This window comes from Trachymyrmex cornetzi, unplaced genomic scaffold, assembly GCF_001594075.2.
Source record: "Trachymyrmex cornetzi isolate Tcor2-1 unplaced genomic scaffold, Tcor1.1 scaffold743, whole genome shotgun sequence".
Taxonomy (NCBI): Eukaryota; Metazoa; Arthropoda; class Insecta; order Hymenoptera; family Formicidae; genus Trachymyrmex; species Trachymyrmex cornetzi.
The window spans coordinates 216,919-234,309 of record NW_017300074.1 but is presented as its reverse complement, the minus strand read 5'-3'; the positions used below and the strand labels follow the sequence as shown (position 1 = coordinate 234,309).

Here is a 17,391-nt window from a genome sequence, read left to right as displayed (position 1 = left end):
GTAAATAACCGGTTAAAAAAATCGACGTACGATGCATAAATTATAACAGGTTGACTCTCGAAGTTTGTAAATTATATTCCGGTTCGGCGAGCCTATTCCGCGCGTGATTGGCTCTGTAGAGTATTGAACCGTAAACTTGCCCTTCATACATTTCCTGGGTTAACATCAAAGAGGCAATAAAATCGCCGAGACAGTCTACGGCGTTACTTTATCTCGATCGATACAGATCGCGGCGCGGAACTTTTAATCTGCAAAAGATTCAATAGTCGCAGGCGAAGGTTCTCAAGAACTCTATCGAAAGAGACCAAGATCTTAGGCAAACTCACTACGACTACCAATGGCAACAATGGCGTACTAGGAAGGTTTAATTAATACTTTTTTTAGAGAATAAAAATCGACCGGCCAAGCACGAAAATGATTATAAAGTCGATGACTGAGGAATAATTTGTTCGCTTACAGCAGGAGCGTAACTATCCTGTCAATATTTGTTACTCCGCTCGTAATTCATATTCAATAAAGAGCGTTTTTAAAACGCGTAAAATTTGTATTATATTTTACACGAATAAGAGCAGTCATATAATATATATTTTTGCAGTACATGTTATTTAAATACCACTCGCGCCGCTGAATATACGAAGCGATATTATGTCAACGTGCCATCTACTTTGTTATCTTTTAATCTCGTTATGAAAAAATATTTTTTATCTGTTCTACTTTATCTTTCTCTTTTCTCCTCGATATTTCCATATACATGTATGATATTTTTGCGAAATGCGGACAATTAGGCGAAATGTTTGTTTACCGGCATGGTAACGCGAGCGCGATTTATATTTCCATTCCAACGTTATCGTGTCCGTAATTCCTGCCTCATAAAATCTCATTTTTCCAGGATTACATATTGTAGCCGATATTTACAAGACATTCTCTGGCGATTCGATAAAACGTTCGTTTGCGGAACAATTTTTACTTGTGGATAAAAGCCATCGCAATGCTGTCAGAAATTATGACTACGTTGCAACGACGAAGCACAAATCAATCCAAAATCGCCTCCATCACCTGCCAGCTGCGGGAGTTACGTGCATGCGTATCGCGTACGTTCGGAATTCGTATTACTGCTAAATTCGAGGCCAGACATTGCGATCTCGTGTTGCACGAAACCGTCAGTTTCATGCTTGTGTGAAACAGAATATATCGATTTCAATATCATGACGTGATCAGACGTAATTAATATTGTTTAATAATTTTACGATATTATATTATTTCTTTTTTGTTTGTGTATACGCGAGTCAGATAAAAATGTACAGAAATGTACGCCTGTTAAATAAAAATACATTAAACGATAACGTTTACATTTCATCTACATATTCATATCTTATATCTCAGATTCTCTCAGCTTCTCTTCCTTCTCATCGAGCGTGGATAATTATCTAACCGGCTATGCTTGAGCATTCCGCTGATCAAAGGGAACACGAATCTCAGAGTCTCGCAGAGATCATTCGTGAGGATCGTCATGTGTGCAGTCAGGTGACTTCTACGCGCGTAATTAGTACTAATTACCCACAAGCCGCTGGGTCACACGGGCCTCATCGGTCGAGCGCATGTATCACGACCTATCCTCACCCTCGGCAATCCTTCTCGCCCGTCCTTCGTGTCGCAGACGGACCTAACCTGCGCGACTCAACCGCTGGTTGCAACCTGCATCCAGCATGGAACGAGGCCATGTGCACTATCAGACAGTCGCGACGGTGAAGCGAAAGGGAAGAGAGGGGTGAGAGGCGAGCTGAGGTCGAGAAAGCCGGTGCTCACCCCTCTCGCCTTTCGACTACCCTTCCTTTCGTTGTGCCGGGAGCCACAAGGTTACTCCTGGAGTCGCATCGCCATGGGCGCGGAAGAGAAGAAAAAGGGGAAGACGAGAGAAACGCGCGGAAAGAAAAAAGAAAAGGAATCGACTGCTGATGCCGGGAGCTTACCGGGAGCCTGTTTAAATCCGGACCCTGAATTCCTCCTCCCGGTCTCTCGGTCTCTTGCTCTCTCGCTCGCCGGGGTGTGGTTCCTTCGCGTACGGGCGGGGCCAGGATCACCCCACGGGATTAAGGACTTTGGACTTGGCTGGATTCGGGAGGCTCTCTCGCGCGCCCGTCTCCGAAATACGTGCCTTTCCGGTGTCCGCCCGCGCGCGTTTCCACGTTCGTGTGTCCTGCGTGTATGGGTAGCAACGATACGTCGATCGTCGATAAAGAACTAGGAACGAAAAAGATGCCACCGGAAAAAGGGCGTCCAAACGGCGCTTCTGTACGTGTGTAAGTCTCTCTTCTCTTTTACGCTCCTCTCGCGTGTACACGGGTGTGTATGTCCCTATATACCGTTTACCGTCTACCGTGTACCATGTCTACGTATGTATGGGTGTATGTACGTATATATGTATGTATGTATGTGTGTGCGCGCGCGCGCGGCCGATTACATGTGTGCAGTCGAATCTGTAGCAGCACGAGCGCCGGGTGTAGGACGCGATGATGGTAGGTTGGGTGTACGTTGGTGATTAGGACCGACGGGATATGTGTGTGTATGTGTGAAGGTTTCTGGAAGAGAAGTGGATCAGGATGAGGGGGATCGGCCTAGAGACGCGGTCCTGCCTTCGCTAGGACATTGTTATTCCTAGTAGCACGTCGCGACGAAACTCAGCCGTTGCCAGCTCGATCCACCCGCGGCGGTCACCCCCGCCTATCTTCGCCGATGTCAGTTCCCCGAACAGAACTCGCGAAGGTCCCTCACCAGATCCCCGCCGCTGCTCCGCCTCAGTCACGTGTCCGGTCGTACCGCAACATCGCGTATCGAGATCTCGATTATCACGATCTCCTTTCGTCCATCATCGATTCACGTAGTATGCACACCAGCGGCACTAAGAGCCAGCGGGTTCTCGATACCCAGACTCTCGTGTAAAGTCAGACACTGAGTTTTGGTGAATACACACACGTAGAATAACTCCCGGAGATGACGAATCCACGACCTTCAGTCTCGACCTTCGCGATCGATGGCGGCGCGGGCGAGTCAGTCGAGCGCGTGCCACTCTTAACCGCCGCGATGGATCCCCGCTGATGATGATCACCGTGGATCGACGCCGTCACTCACGTCACTGCTGTGTACGGGATCGTGTGCACTCGAACGACATGTAGGTACATCGATATCCATACGTGATAAATGGAAATTGTGTCACTACCGCAACGTGGTTTGCCGCCGCGATCTCTCCTGTATCACCAGTCACAAACCGCTTTTCACATTTTCTCGAACCCGCGTCTTCATAACGATGGTCGGCGGCCGTCAGTGACAGAGTACCACGGCGGGCGTCACGAAAGAGAGTAAGAGGAGTGGAGCACCGCGCTTGCGAGAATGCTAGAACGCCCGGTTAGGTTCGGACACAACGCGACGAGCGGCTCGCGCCGCGTGAAAGCGCGACGACACGGACGCACGCGAATTTTACCAGGTCGCTCGTCGTCGCCGATCGCGGAACCCTGAAGAACACGTAACGCGCCGCGAGGGAGTATACCGAGATACCGCTTGCCTGGCGATGCTGCGCGGCGCCATGACAGCGTTAGCTTCTCCACCACCGTCCCCACCTAAACAATCCCCCACCGTCGCCGCACCCTCCTACCCTCGTGCCGTCAGATATCCCCTGCTACACATGCCCCTCACATCTACCCCCTGCACCCGCTGATACCACCGGTTCTACCGCGACGATGCACCCCTCGTTACCCCTTGCCTAGTTTTAACCCTCCGCGGCTACACAACCCCCTACCGCTCCACGCAGCCGACCATCCTGCCTCGACCCCACCAACTCAATATTGATCGGGAAGGGCGGAAGGGTGGTATTCAGGAGCGTAAGGATTTACCAAGAACACCCCGGGGCAACCATCCCTCGTCGTCCAACCCCACCTTTAACCCCTTTCTATTTTCTTGGCTTTTTTCCTCCCATAATTTCTTCTTTCCTTACGCACGGCCTATACAAGATTGTTTTTTTCTTGTCGTGATGTTTTCTTGGTTAACTTTTTTCCTATCTCAAAGCCGCTTATTTCACGGAGAGAAGACGGTGGGGTGAAAATCGTGGAGATATCGCACGTGGAGCGCTGCGTACGAATGAACCCTGAAATTTTAGAGTTTCTGATTTACAGCTTTCGTCGGGAGATTAAAACTTACTTTTCCAAACATTTGTTCGAATTGCGTTCAACGTTAAAAGATAATCTGCCAATAAATTTAGATACGTATTTTCTAAATCAAGAAATCTTACTGAATAAAATACAAAGTCGAGGCATTGATTTAATTTAGATTAGAAAATTTGTATAAAAATAATTTAACAAAATACATATGTCTCCTACTAATTAATTATCTCTCTACTAATTATTTTACCGCTACTTCAAAGTCACGGTTAACTTTAAAATGACTTTGCTATCGTTGATAACTTCATTTCGATTTACGCCAATTTGGGCGCAGAGAAAACTCGTTACAGAGTTCAGTTTATATAGACCACCACGGATAGAAGAACTTAGGGTTTGTCTTTTAAAGCCAACGGGTCACGCTAGAGGGGGAGAAACTACGTTTTGTCTCGGGATGGAGCTCAGTTTTATGAGAGCCTCCTGTCATCAACCGTGATTAAAAGACAGAATTAAATCATGTTTTAGCTCCCGACATCGGATAAACTCTGGATCATAAAAATATATTATTCTTCTTCCTTCGTCAACGTATGTATCTTGATAAAAAATACTGGAGGCATTTCGAGCGAACGTATATCGCTATATTATCCTCATCGAACGTAACTTTAGGAAACAACGCGTAGTCAGAATGTAAGATCACCATCAAATACCTTCCTGCACTCGTTTTTCAATACCGATTATGATGACCAAGATGGCAAGAATCAAGCACCGAGGACGAAATGTGGAGACTTTACAGCTTCACGTGATTCGCGCTTGTCGGAAAATAGCGAGATATATTTTTTAGGTTTTCATTATTTTAGTATCCAAACTGCGGACGTAATATATCTTTTTCTTTCTTTCTCAAGAAAGAAATATATATAGAAAGAGAGAGAGATGGGGGAGAGGGGTACACAAACATTTGCATAATATTTTCACTGGATGTATACTATTTTCTGCTGTCGTGGAACATCAAGGGAGAAAATGGTAGCCGAAGGCGAGTGCGGCGCTAAATTTAATTAAGCACGCACGGGACTTTACCCGTCGAAAGCCAAGTATAGCTTCTTTCTTAATTTATTCATCCTCGCTGAGAAGAGGAGCGTCGTCGGTGGCGTAATTTTGCGAATCTTTCCCCGAAGGTTCCTGTTTAGGCAGCTGTGAGTGCGATAACGTCGCCGCGGGTGCAACGCACCGCAAATAGAGCGTTATAAAATTTTTACACAGCTGTGCGCACTTTAATTTTGTGTTTACTCTTATGTTTACGCCGGATCCACTGACACTATTTCAACGAAGTAATATTCATTTTAATTTAATATACGTTTTTTGATGAATTCTGATTGATATAATTATTCTAGTAAAAATAAGAATTCTGGTAGATTTTATCAGAAATATTGTATCAACTAGAATTCCAGTTATCTCAATTAGAATTTTAATAAACTTAACCAGAGAGAGAAAATTCTAATTCGTCCATTTTTAATCAAAAAATTTTTTTTAAACTTTTACAAGTGGCTTAAAAATACAATATACGTTTTTTTGATAGCAAATTTAATCATATACGTTCATTAGCTCCGATGCGATCCTCAATAGCGAAGTGCGCGTATTAGAATTAATATGGTGTATGTATATGCAGTGCGGAAACGAAACATTAATAACACATCTGCGTGATTCGCCGTACGATCAAAGGAACTATTAGGCCACAATTTCACGGTCCAGCTTCGCAAAAATATTAATGGGCACCTTTCGACGAGAGCCAACGCTCGAAGCAATAATTTCGTTCTCGATCGTTTCCGATTGAAGGTGATTTACATAAAAATACGAAATTGGATTCACAACCATATTATATGCATAGACGTATTTCTCAAGGAAACTATAATTTTAACTTTGAAATTAAAAATACTCAAATTGAAACGTAAATATATTTATGGAAAAGTCATTATTTTTAGCAAAGAAAATTATTACCCTTTTAATTAAAATAACTAATGTAAATTTAGTTATTAACGATTTCTTTGAAAAACATTTCTGTCAGATCTCGTTTTATTCTTTATATTTAATCGGAAACGTTTTTATTACGATAGTAACACAAAGAACAATGTAAATGTTGCATATTCTGAGCACAGGATAAATCGCCGCCGCGTGATAATGGAATGCAAAAACTTTCGCTGTTCTAGCTCTCTCGATACAAAAGCGACGCCGTCGAATGCCGGCTCGCGTCGGAATTGTTTCGAGCACTTTACAAGAACGAGCGAACTTTTCGAGGGTTCCGAGAGAAGGAGACGTTCCGTGGCGTTGCGCTGCTTGTTGTTACCTCGATAAATTTCAGATACGATCGAGTGTTCGCGGAGTATACGGGCGAGATGCACGTTCGTCAGACGGCGAAAAACAGTTTTCCCCGCGTAATAAAATTCTCGGACTCTTTGAAATTAACCGAACGTTCGATGCTGTACCGATTATCTCGTTGAAGCAAGCCGAAGAAGTAGAAATTAATAGATCACTGATATACGAATATTAAAAATTTTCGAAGAGATTTAAAATGTAAAAATTTTCATACACGGAAAGAACAGTTTTTTGTTTAAATATCTAAAAATTTAGCTAAATATAGATCTGAATTATTTCTGAATCTGAATAATTTTATTGAACCATTAAAATGATTACGTAGGAATCTGAAGTGTAAACAATGTTACAGCAGAGTTACCATTTTAGCGAGTTCGAGCGTCCAACGTAATTATTTTAATGGTCCAAACAAAATTATTTTCAAATCCGTATCTGGCTAAATTTTTAGATACTTCAACAAAACTGTTCTTTCAGTGTGTGCCATATTCCGCGAGCTACAGCGAGTTTTGAAATTGTTTTTTACACAAAGTAATTAGATCAGCCGAAGATTTACTTGTACCTACGCACGGTGTATCCGAAATGAAATCGAATCTAGAATAACACGGATATAATTTAATAGTTCCGTGTTTCTATCAAAGTCCGTATACATTTGCTTAAAATTGCAGATTCCCATTAAGAGAACGGCGAACAATTTCCCAATTCAATCTACGTTAAAGCGATTATCATCTTTAGAGGTCAATCTTGATGAACCTCTGTATTATTAACTGAAACTTACCCTCAGAGCGTTAGGATCCCAGGGGTCGTCTCAGGATCTGAAACAAGAAGAAACAAGGCTGGGCTTAGAGATGTGATATCCTAAAAGTCGCGTTAGAACTTTTGCAATTTACAGTCTGGAAAATTCCCGTAAGAGCGATCGCGTGACCAGAGGAAGGGTAGGTACGAGGCTGGCGGAAATAGACGAGCACAAAGGCAAGGATGCACGACGATGTCGAGGAGAATTTTAGGCTAAAAGAAGAGAAAGGAACGTGCGATAGGACGAAAGGAAAAAAGGAAATTCCCCGGCGCGGCTTGAGAATCCTTGGATTCTTTTCGATTTGACAATCTGGTTACATCGAAACTTAATCGAGAAAGATAGCGTTCTTCTCTCGTACTTCGCGTGATTGAGGGAAGATTACGAGTAGAAGCCGACTGGATAATCAGCAATCGGTGATGTAATCAACTTTAGATCGATTGTATGAAGCATCGTTATCCTAATTTAGGCGTAGCCTTACTTGGAAGATGTTAGGAGTACTGTATATACAAAATCTTCAAGGACAAGAAAATATATAAGTTGTTTAGTTTTTTAATTCAAAGGACGATAGATAAAATGAGCCTATTTTTGTCTAAAAAGTGTTTAAGAAGTAAGTTTTACATGTAATCTTAGGTTTTTTGAGTTGCTGATGGTAATACTTTTATTCATGTAAACCCATAAGAAAGTCAAAATTCATGTTAAAGAGATAATTTTTAATAATAATTTGGTTAGTGACAAATTTGTTCCAATTATTTAATTACTTGGCTGCATTATTGCTCCAATTTTTTAATAACAGTGAACTGGCGGCTGTTTTTACATAAAGAAACTTTATAATTGGACCTACTACATTATATAACAAGGTATTTAGAAGTATGTTTTATATAATAGGCATCAAAGACTTGATATTAACTTTAGTTTGACTGTTTATAGACATGATAATACAAAAAAACTTTTTATATCTAGACTGATTTGGTTATGCAATTTTGACATCACTTATGGAGGAAAAATTTCTTTACCAATAATTTTGACTATTCTTTATGATCAGATATTTAGACATTTTTATTTGTTAAGGTTTATATATTCCGACGTTATTATTTTGTAATTTTAAATTTGTTTCCTAACATTGAAAATGACTCGATCGGAGTCGAAACGTTTGTGTGTAATGTATTGTAATATAATATTATTTTAAATTGTTTTATGTATTTACATCTGGCTCGTTGCCCAACCTTGTATGTTTTGATTTATTCGAATCGAGCCATTGTATTTCTTTTATTTTTATTAATTACTCGTATTATATTACAGTATATTTTTATTACTTTTTTTTTACTGAAAACCACAAGCAAACACTTGAAAATAAAATACTTAAAAAAACTCCTCTGTATTAATGGAATCACCGCTTGATAGATTTAACATTTTTGAAGTGTTTATTTTCAAATGTTTTTCCTTAGTTTTTAATGGAAAAAATTATAAAAAATATATAATAATATAAATAATTGAAACAAAGTTGTCCGAATTATTATTTAAAATTATTTAAAATTCTTTAACGTGAATTTTTATCATTTTCCTAAATATAGATAGATAAATGGATAATCGCTACTAGCAATCCAAAATAAAAAACATATTAAGACATGTAACTTGCACTAAGAAAAATGGTTGGATTAAATAGTAATTCTGGTGGGACATGAATGAATCAGAATTTTCTGGTTAAATCTGCTAGAATTCTAGTTGAGATAATTAGAATTCTGATTGATATAATTATTCTAGTAAAAAAAAAATAAGAATTCTAGTAGATTTTACCAGAAATATTGTATCAACTAGAATTCCAGTTATCATCTCAATTAGAATTTTAATAAATTTAACCAGAGAAAATTCTAATTCGTCCATTTTTTATCAGAAACTTTTTTGGAACTTTTAGAAGTGGCTTAAAAATACAAAATATAAACAATAAGAAACATACAGCCACAGCACTAGATATTTTAAGCGAAAGTCATATATTTCAAATTATAATATGGAAAAGTAGACGGTTCGGTCAATATTTGACCATCATGAAATAAATTTGTATTGCGATATAAAGTCCTTTTTGCTAGAAGTTATTTCCGACTTCGAGTGTGAAATACGTAATTTTCAAATTCACGTATTTATAGTAATGCAAGTCCTTGAAAAAGTGAATTCGAAGATATAGTGTAAAATTAAAACAAGTCTTAACAACACAATTTGGTAAGAACTATTCTTGACAAAAATGTCAAAAAATTTTTTTTATGTGTACGTTACACTTTTTAAGCCAAAATATACCCACTTTATTCATCGTCCTTTAATTGCTTTAAAATTTCTACAATTTTCGTTTTACAGTTCGCGTATATACGAATTCATAACGAGTGTACGCACATTCTAAGTTTATTTGTAAATAAGTTTTCATAGAGAAAAGTGAAATTTTTTTGATTCGTGAATTTAATCCAATGCTACAAGTTTTCAAAGTTTCAATATTAACTTTTTCTAACTTAGGAAGGTAAACACAGAATTCACGTCTGTCTACTGCTGAAGTAGCAGCTGTGAGAGAATTGATGCACCCGTTTCAACGGCATTCCAGTGTTACCACGCGCATTAGTGGCATTTCTTTTGACGGGGTGGAGTGCGTTAGGTAAGGAGGAAGACAATGATGGCGAGAGAACGGTCGATATACTTGTCACGGCCAGACTGTTCAGTCATTAGAAGGGAAAAAAGCGGAGAGCGAGACTGCGGGAGCAAAGCTCTGGGATATTCAGACGAAAACCATGTCGAGAAGGGATAGACCCGCAATAAGAGCGGAAAATGGAGGACTTAAAAGGTGGAATTTTTCCTTTCTCATTCGCTCTTTTTCTCGATTTTTTTTTTCTTCTCGCCGCGCTTTCAGTATCGATAAAAATTTACGTATTTTATCATATTTCAAAGTGTCGGAATATTGCGTGCGTCAGTGCGTTTTTTCCTTTCGGCAAAAGTATATTTTCGCAGAGAAAGCCGATAATAAAGTAATTCACGTCGCCGCCATTCGCGGGTATCGATCTGTTTAGGGAGGAGAACTCGGTCACGAAGGCTCGTAAATCGCGCCGCCGTAGATTATTCGCTCGGAATCGCAGAATATTCGGTCGCTGGAAATAAATGAACGTTCGCGGCACAACGCGGCCCGAGCGCGGCGGTTTCGTCGTCCGGGAAGCTTTTCCGGCAGAGAAATGCTGACCGTAAATTATTAAATAGCAACACTTAACAAACCTGCCGGGCGAACATAAAGAAAACCAATATATTTTACGGTCCTGTAAAATTCGCGCGAAAGTTTGTTGATACGAAAGTGCCTCCCGTGAAATCCGTCGTCTTTTGCGAGGAGTATTCCAATGTATTCGCAACATTCCGCTATACTGAAAGTATAAACATTTTTCTATCACTTCCTGCTGTTAAATGTCTTTTCCAAATCATACTGAATAATAACATATAAAAATATATAAGTCTGTGGTTACAAGGGAAAAATATCGAAATATTGCGGAACAAGCGTGACTTACTTATGTTTCCTTCGATATTTATTAGTTATGAAAAAGTTTAATTGCGATGACGAAACCTATATTTCTGTGAAATATATTTCAGTAATGGTAAACAAAAAAAATAAAATAAATGGCTTATTTGCTAAGAATAAAATTTTATTTCGGCGTATTCAAAATATAAATATTTATTTTTATTTCAGTGAAATAAATAATTTCTCACAAATAAGTTTTTAAGTACTTTTTTCTCAGTGTACTGAGGCAACAGTTATATTCTATATTTATATTTCATGAAACTATAATGTAAAATTTAATAATTACCAAGATTAATTTTGTAACAATAGAAATTAGAAAAGATGCAAATAATTAACGAATAATATCATTAAAATTTCATTAAGAAGATAGCGAATCTAAAACTAAATAAATCTAACACTAAGTTTAAAGTTAGACTAAATTTTAATTATTCATAAAAGATAACGGCAGAACCCCGAATTTTACAAAAAATATCTGATAAGTAATTTACGATAGTGAATAAATTGTTAAATCTTACAGTAACAGCGAACGTCAAGAAGCACTTCAAGTTAGTTATTATAACGTAAACTTTAAAAATGAGAAGAGTGATAGAGAGAAAAAACGAACTTTACGTCGCGCGCGGCATTGTTAAAAATAGTTTCATCGAAGTGCTAATGTGATTGCAAATGTTTGGAATGGCACGGATAGTTTATCATAAATGTCACGTCTGTATTTTATAAATGCGTTCGCGAGTCGAGGCGACGAAGCCCGCGGAGACGTGACTTTAGAATTCTACCAACTCCATCCAACTCTCATTTGCACCGAGAGTACACTGTGAAACTGCAACGAGAGACGTGATGCTTTCTTTTGAAATTCATACGGTACCTGGTTAATCGAACGCGAGCTACAACGCCGTCGGCTATTAAACTTTATGAAGATTGCCGTTTTTATAATTGTTGCTAGGCAAACGTTCACGGTAATTCCAGCAAGCATCGGCCATAGTATCCATTAATCCTCTTTTGCTGTGGCTATTTTTAAAGCATTCTAAATTAAATCATGACCTAAGCTCATTACAAATAAACGAATTTCCATCGAAGTTTTGTTCCCTCATCATTAATCCTCCCTCAACACGATCCAGCAACATCTAGTGAGGGATTCTTGTTTGCATCTATCCCTCCCATTGTCAACACGATCCTCTAACGCCACAAGCTCTTTCTTCCCCTCGGCGCTTTCATCCCTTTTCTTATGTCGCGAAGAGGGAGAGGAAAAAACCACCCATCTCGACCTACGTTTTCCCGATGCGACACGTCGAAATTGGCCTAAACTTCTAGATGGAAGAAATCGAAGGATGAAAGTGATTTGCCTCGAGGGCGTAGTGCCCCTTCCCCTACCCCTTCTTCGGAATCGATGAGAAATCTAGGAAACTGCAGGTCGAAATCTAATCGTCCGCTCGTCCGTCCCGTGAGAAATGTCTCGAAGGAGCTGCAAGACTCGATTCGAGAACTTCTGGCCATGCCTGGCCCTCCTTATTGGCCGTGATGCTTCTACCCCTACTTGTCGAATCCCGCATTTCCAATTTCCTGAACGCAAGACTTTTCTGGATATTCTAAAATCGGTAAGAAAAGCGATATGGATGCAATGTAATCGTCTACAAAATTAAATTTTATGTGTGCGTTATGTGTGTTTAGACAAAGATGATTTAACGAGATGTCTCGCGGTTTAATTTTGTAAATGATTTTCTTAAACTACATATGTATGTGAGATGTAGTGAATTGCATTCGTGACAAGTGGTATGGATTTAAATCGCTTCCTCGATACGCCGAAGTTAGAATGCACTGGCGTCATCGAGTATCACGATATCGACAAAGGCAGCCAGTTCTAACTTTAGCGCGACGAGAGGTATGCGCGACGTTGTATCAGTGTGTCGGATTGTATCAGTACGCGAGAGTCGAGACGTACTGTAAGCTTGTGTGACGGTACGGGGACTCTAATTTTAGATAAATCCATTCGCCAGCCAATATCAATCTAAACTCATCCGCCATGCAAAGGGATCCGCGCGACTGTGTACTCTGGGGGGGAGGGTGAGGGTGGCGATGAGAGCACAACGCTCTAGGTCTATCCGAAACCTCCGCACACGCGCGCATGGCCGCCTCGTGTTTACACCAATGATCTTCATGCGGCAGGTCGGGTATGAACATCGAATCGCTCGGCAGAAAATCGATGTCCCTCTCGGTACCGAGGCTGGCACCGAGTGTGCCCGGAGGTCCGCGAGGAAGTTCGGACCGTTGGAAGGTAGGATAGGTATGCATTAATGTATGCATGCACTTCAACTGCGTGCGTACAGGTGCACGTAATTTCATTCGGTAATCACCGTTTCCATAAACAGGTGGTCGGAATTTGCAGACCGAACTTCGGATTGAAATCGATTAGCTCGCTGGAAGTTTCACATGTATGTTGCACCGTCAGCATCTGTCGTTGGATAATGACGGTAATTTCGCATATTTCGTCTCTCTGAATTATATCAGAATACTATGTTCGCCTGCAGTTTGAACTGCAGCAAATCTAATTTCGTAAAGAGCAACTTGAATATGTTAATAGGGTGCGATTCAAAGTTACACTCTCCTAATTTTCGACGATGATATATCCTCGCGAGTCTTTTCAGGGATTATATCGATATCACTTTTATCTAGACTGATGGGAAGAAGAACGTAATTCACTTGACATTCCAAGGACTTGATAATCGTCTTTCATATTCCGAGGAATTAACTGACTAATTTTCACGCGCTTTCTGCATGCATGTGCACACCAAGTTTTAAGGAAATATTACGTGGGTGAAGTCAGAGGAACTGTCTTAAATGAGCGATTCAGTCAGACGCTTACAACCGCCGAGAAAGGGAAACGGAGCATTGCTCGGACCGACGAGAGCATTGAAATGCAAATGGATGGCTCGTTTCAGCAGCCACACACTTGTCTCGCGATGTTCATGCACGGGCGGAGGATTGGGATCGGCGGGCGTGCGTCTAGCTGCTCGTCTCACGTATGACTGGGCAAAGCTGGTTCGCAGTACAGACCTGAGGCGCAACTTCGCTGAGTGCAACATGTATGAAATTGTATTAAGCTATTTCTAATATTACCGTGCGAATACACACAAATTACACGTGCCTCCTGTTAATAAACGATATTTCCGTCGATTACGCTGATGACTACGATATCAGATGCCGTTACGAACGAGAGAAACTGTTTCTATCGAGTTCAATTACCGCGCGATTAGTGCCGAAATGCATTTATGATGCATTTTATTAAAGCTGGCTGCCTATTAATTAATGATTATCCAGCGTCCTTTTCATACCACCTGCGGTGCAAATGAAAGCCGATGCGATCGTGGTCAGTCTGTTAACATCGATAATATGTAATTACGTCTATCAACCTACCTATGGATATATATATATAGAATATATTGATACATATTGAATTATACATATATATATATATATATATGCAGTTCTTTATCTCACAGAAATCGTTTCTGTAGCTATCGATTTCATTTATTTATCTGTCGGGGTGTACACATAGCGACATTGTACACGGATTGCCACATAAAGAAGAAACGATGCCGTCGACCTCAGGATGATTGCTGATCGAATTACCGGACGGACCGACTATCGACGAAGGATTCCTCGGATTCCGTAAGACCGGAAATTTAATTCCGAAGTCCACCACAAAGGACGACCAGGCAACGGGATTAACGAATTCGACTTCCCTTTGGATTCCCCGTCACCAACCCCAAGCTTGTGCTTTTTTTTCTTTTCTTTTTTTTTTCCTTCTCTCGACATCCGCGTAGACACCGGATGGAAGGCACGATTTGTCGATTCCTGAAAAGTACGAGAAGACCGTCATAGACTTTGTCGACTTCGGCTACTTCACTCAGTTAATTATAGACTAATGGAAGCAAAAGTTCCCTCAATAAACGAACTTGAGGATAGACAGGAGAAAAGAGCCAGGACATTATGGACGGACTAGATGGTTGTTTGCGTAAGAATCTTCGAGAGATGCTTCTTCAGTCGCCGCCTTCTAATTATGCCAAATATTCCACGAATTACCGCGGAGGCAACTTGATTCCAGTAAAATAACTTGGCTCCCACTATTATTGCATTTGACGGAATGGCGGAATGTAAAACGATTGTATTTTAACTTACTAATATTTCTGCTGCAATCCAAATATATATTTTTCGTTGTATATTTTTCGTTTGCTTCAGTGTTACAATTAATACTCGCTTTTCTTCGATAAATGAAAAATTATAAAATAACAAATCAATGACTGTTTTGATTAAAACATTTCAATATTTATATAATGAAAACTTTACGTAAGTTGAATCGATTTCTAATACGACCGGTAGTTTCGTCGGTAGGTTCTTACTAGAATACGTAATGTAGTCACGTTTTACGTAATTAATAGGAATTCAATGTATCGAGGAAAGGTAAGATACGTAAAAGACCAATTAGAGGTGACTAAAATTGAAGACGGCAGAAAGTGAATATAAACACAGAGAAATCGGAAATGCATACTGATCTGAAAGAGAGAGTTCGTTCCCAAACTCCTCGAAATTCCATCGTATTAATTTATCTTCGTCCTTTTAGCTTCTATCGCAAGCCTTGCAGCCTACAGGTTCATCGATCAATGTGTCCGGTGTATGATGTGCCTTTCAGGTACTTCATCCCCCTTAATACGTACGCCGGCGCGCGCCGAAGCACTTCCCTTTCTCTCTCTTTTTTCTCTCTCATGCGCAAAGTCTCCGCCACCCTTTCGCGCAACCCCCGTGTAACCTCTCGTTGCGCTCGAAGTCAGTGCACCAAAGTCAGTGCATTCCTCTTTACGTTCCTTCTCATTCGGCGACGTAAGTTACGACCTCTTATTCAACCACGCTACCGGCAGTAAATATTCCTTTGCAACCAATTTCCATTTGCACGTATCCTCACCCTGGGCTTGCCTAGTTCCGCAAACCATGCGTTCTTTTTTCCTCTTATATACCATATCGTCTACACCTTTTTATTCCTTCACCACAGGCTGTGATATTGCACCAGCCAAAGATGGTTGCGAGAGAATTAAAAGGATTTCAGGTTTTAGAACTGAATTTTAGAACTGCGACCGAAAAACGAAAAGAAATCGTACTGCGACGACGATCGAGATTCTATCGTCGAAATACAATGAAACTTAATAACATAACATACGTTATAAACGTGAAGAATAAGGCGTTATCACACCACTGCCGTTATCACTGTTTCAACTTCAGAATTCACGTTCAAATTGTACCAACGAGCCGGCGTTGATTTTTATTCGTTGATAAATTTTATCTTGCCGTTACGTCTATCGCTATAAATGTTTCAAGCAATTTTATTTCCGACCGAAGAGTCGCCTACGTATTCCCCCAACCCTTCTTCGCGATTTTTCACACCAGCGCGGAATTATTTTCGCATTTCGATCCGGTCTATTTATGTTTCTTCTAGCGCCGCTGCATACGACTCGCGCAGTAAATATTCCTTTCTGTCTACGTCATGTAGCCAATTTCCATTTGCGAATCCTCTCACTTGCATGGATCTTTTTTTTTCAGCGCGACATAGAGACGAGAAAATCGCGCGTAACGAACACGGAAACCCCATATTGCGTGACGCGTGTATTTATTTATTATCTCGAGCGTGCGCTCAGTCACATTTTATGTATTTTAATAAAATACATTTCGGTGGAAATAATATTCATGTGTTCACAAAAAGAAGAATAAATATTACCTTAATTACGTGTACTCTTCGTTTGCACAATTGTACATTTACATACATATAAATATAATCGAGCATATTTAAACTCTCAGAATAAATCGTGGAAACATTCAGCAAAAAAATTTTCTTGTAATATTATCTATTTCTAAAGCTAACGGTTTTCTAGTTCATTAGGATATATCCAGTTCAAGTAAAATGCTTATGAGCCTCCACTGCGTAAATTATATATAATAAGGCGACAAAATATAATTAGCAAACAATTAGAAGGTACTTACCAAATCAGTTAATCAGTTTGAAGTTAATTAGTATTCCACCAATTATCGTACTGAATAGGATTCAAATTTAGATTTGAGTCGTCTGCAATTAACGCCATTTCATAAGTATATTCCAATTGTTTGCGAATTATATCTTATCGCCTTACGAATTTATGGAATATAATAATCTACGCACTAATAACCGTGGAGGCTCGCATAGACTTGTACTGAATTTATTCTTGGAGCCCCATGAATACCATTAATTCAATTTATTTTAATTAAAAACATGGACAGTAGTGAAGATAAAAGGACAACTTTAATACTTTTAAAATACATTAGATGCTTTATTATATTTTGCAAAAGCCTATTCACATGCAAGTAGAGTCATCGATTTCTTTTTTAAAATATGGCAATGCTGGAAGTCTTCGTGCGCTATTCGTACTGATAATGGCATCTGTTCTAGCTCGAGGCGGAACTTTATGAACGATAGGGTCAAAGTGAGGATTATTAAAAGCTCGTACGCAGTCTTTGGAGGAAAAAGTCGG

At 39.9% G+C, this 17,391-nt stretch overlaps 1 protein-coding gene across 9 annotated transcripts in view; it reads right to left on the bottom strand.

The window, feature by feature from the left end:
- Positions 1-17,391, bottom strand: part of LOC108767979 (protein turtle) — a 269,485-nt gene that overhangs the window by 93,633 nt on the left and 158,461 nt on the right. For 7 of the 9 annotated variants that reach the window (XM_018518147.1, XM_018518138.1, XM_018518146.1 and 4 more), the window contains exon 4: positions 7,288-7,324. The exons of 1 other annotated variant lie outside the window; for it this stretch is intronic. The gene's annotated coding sequence lies outside the window, so the exon portion shown is untranslated. Of the gene's footprint in view, positions 1-1,970; positions 2,725-7,287; positions 7,325-17,391 lie in introns of those variants that run through there. One more of the 9 variants, XM_018518141.1, reaches the window with a different exon arrangement.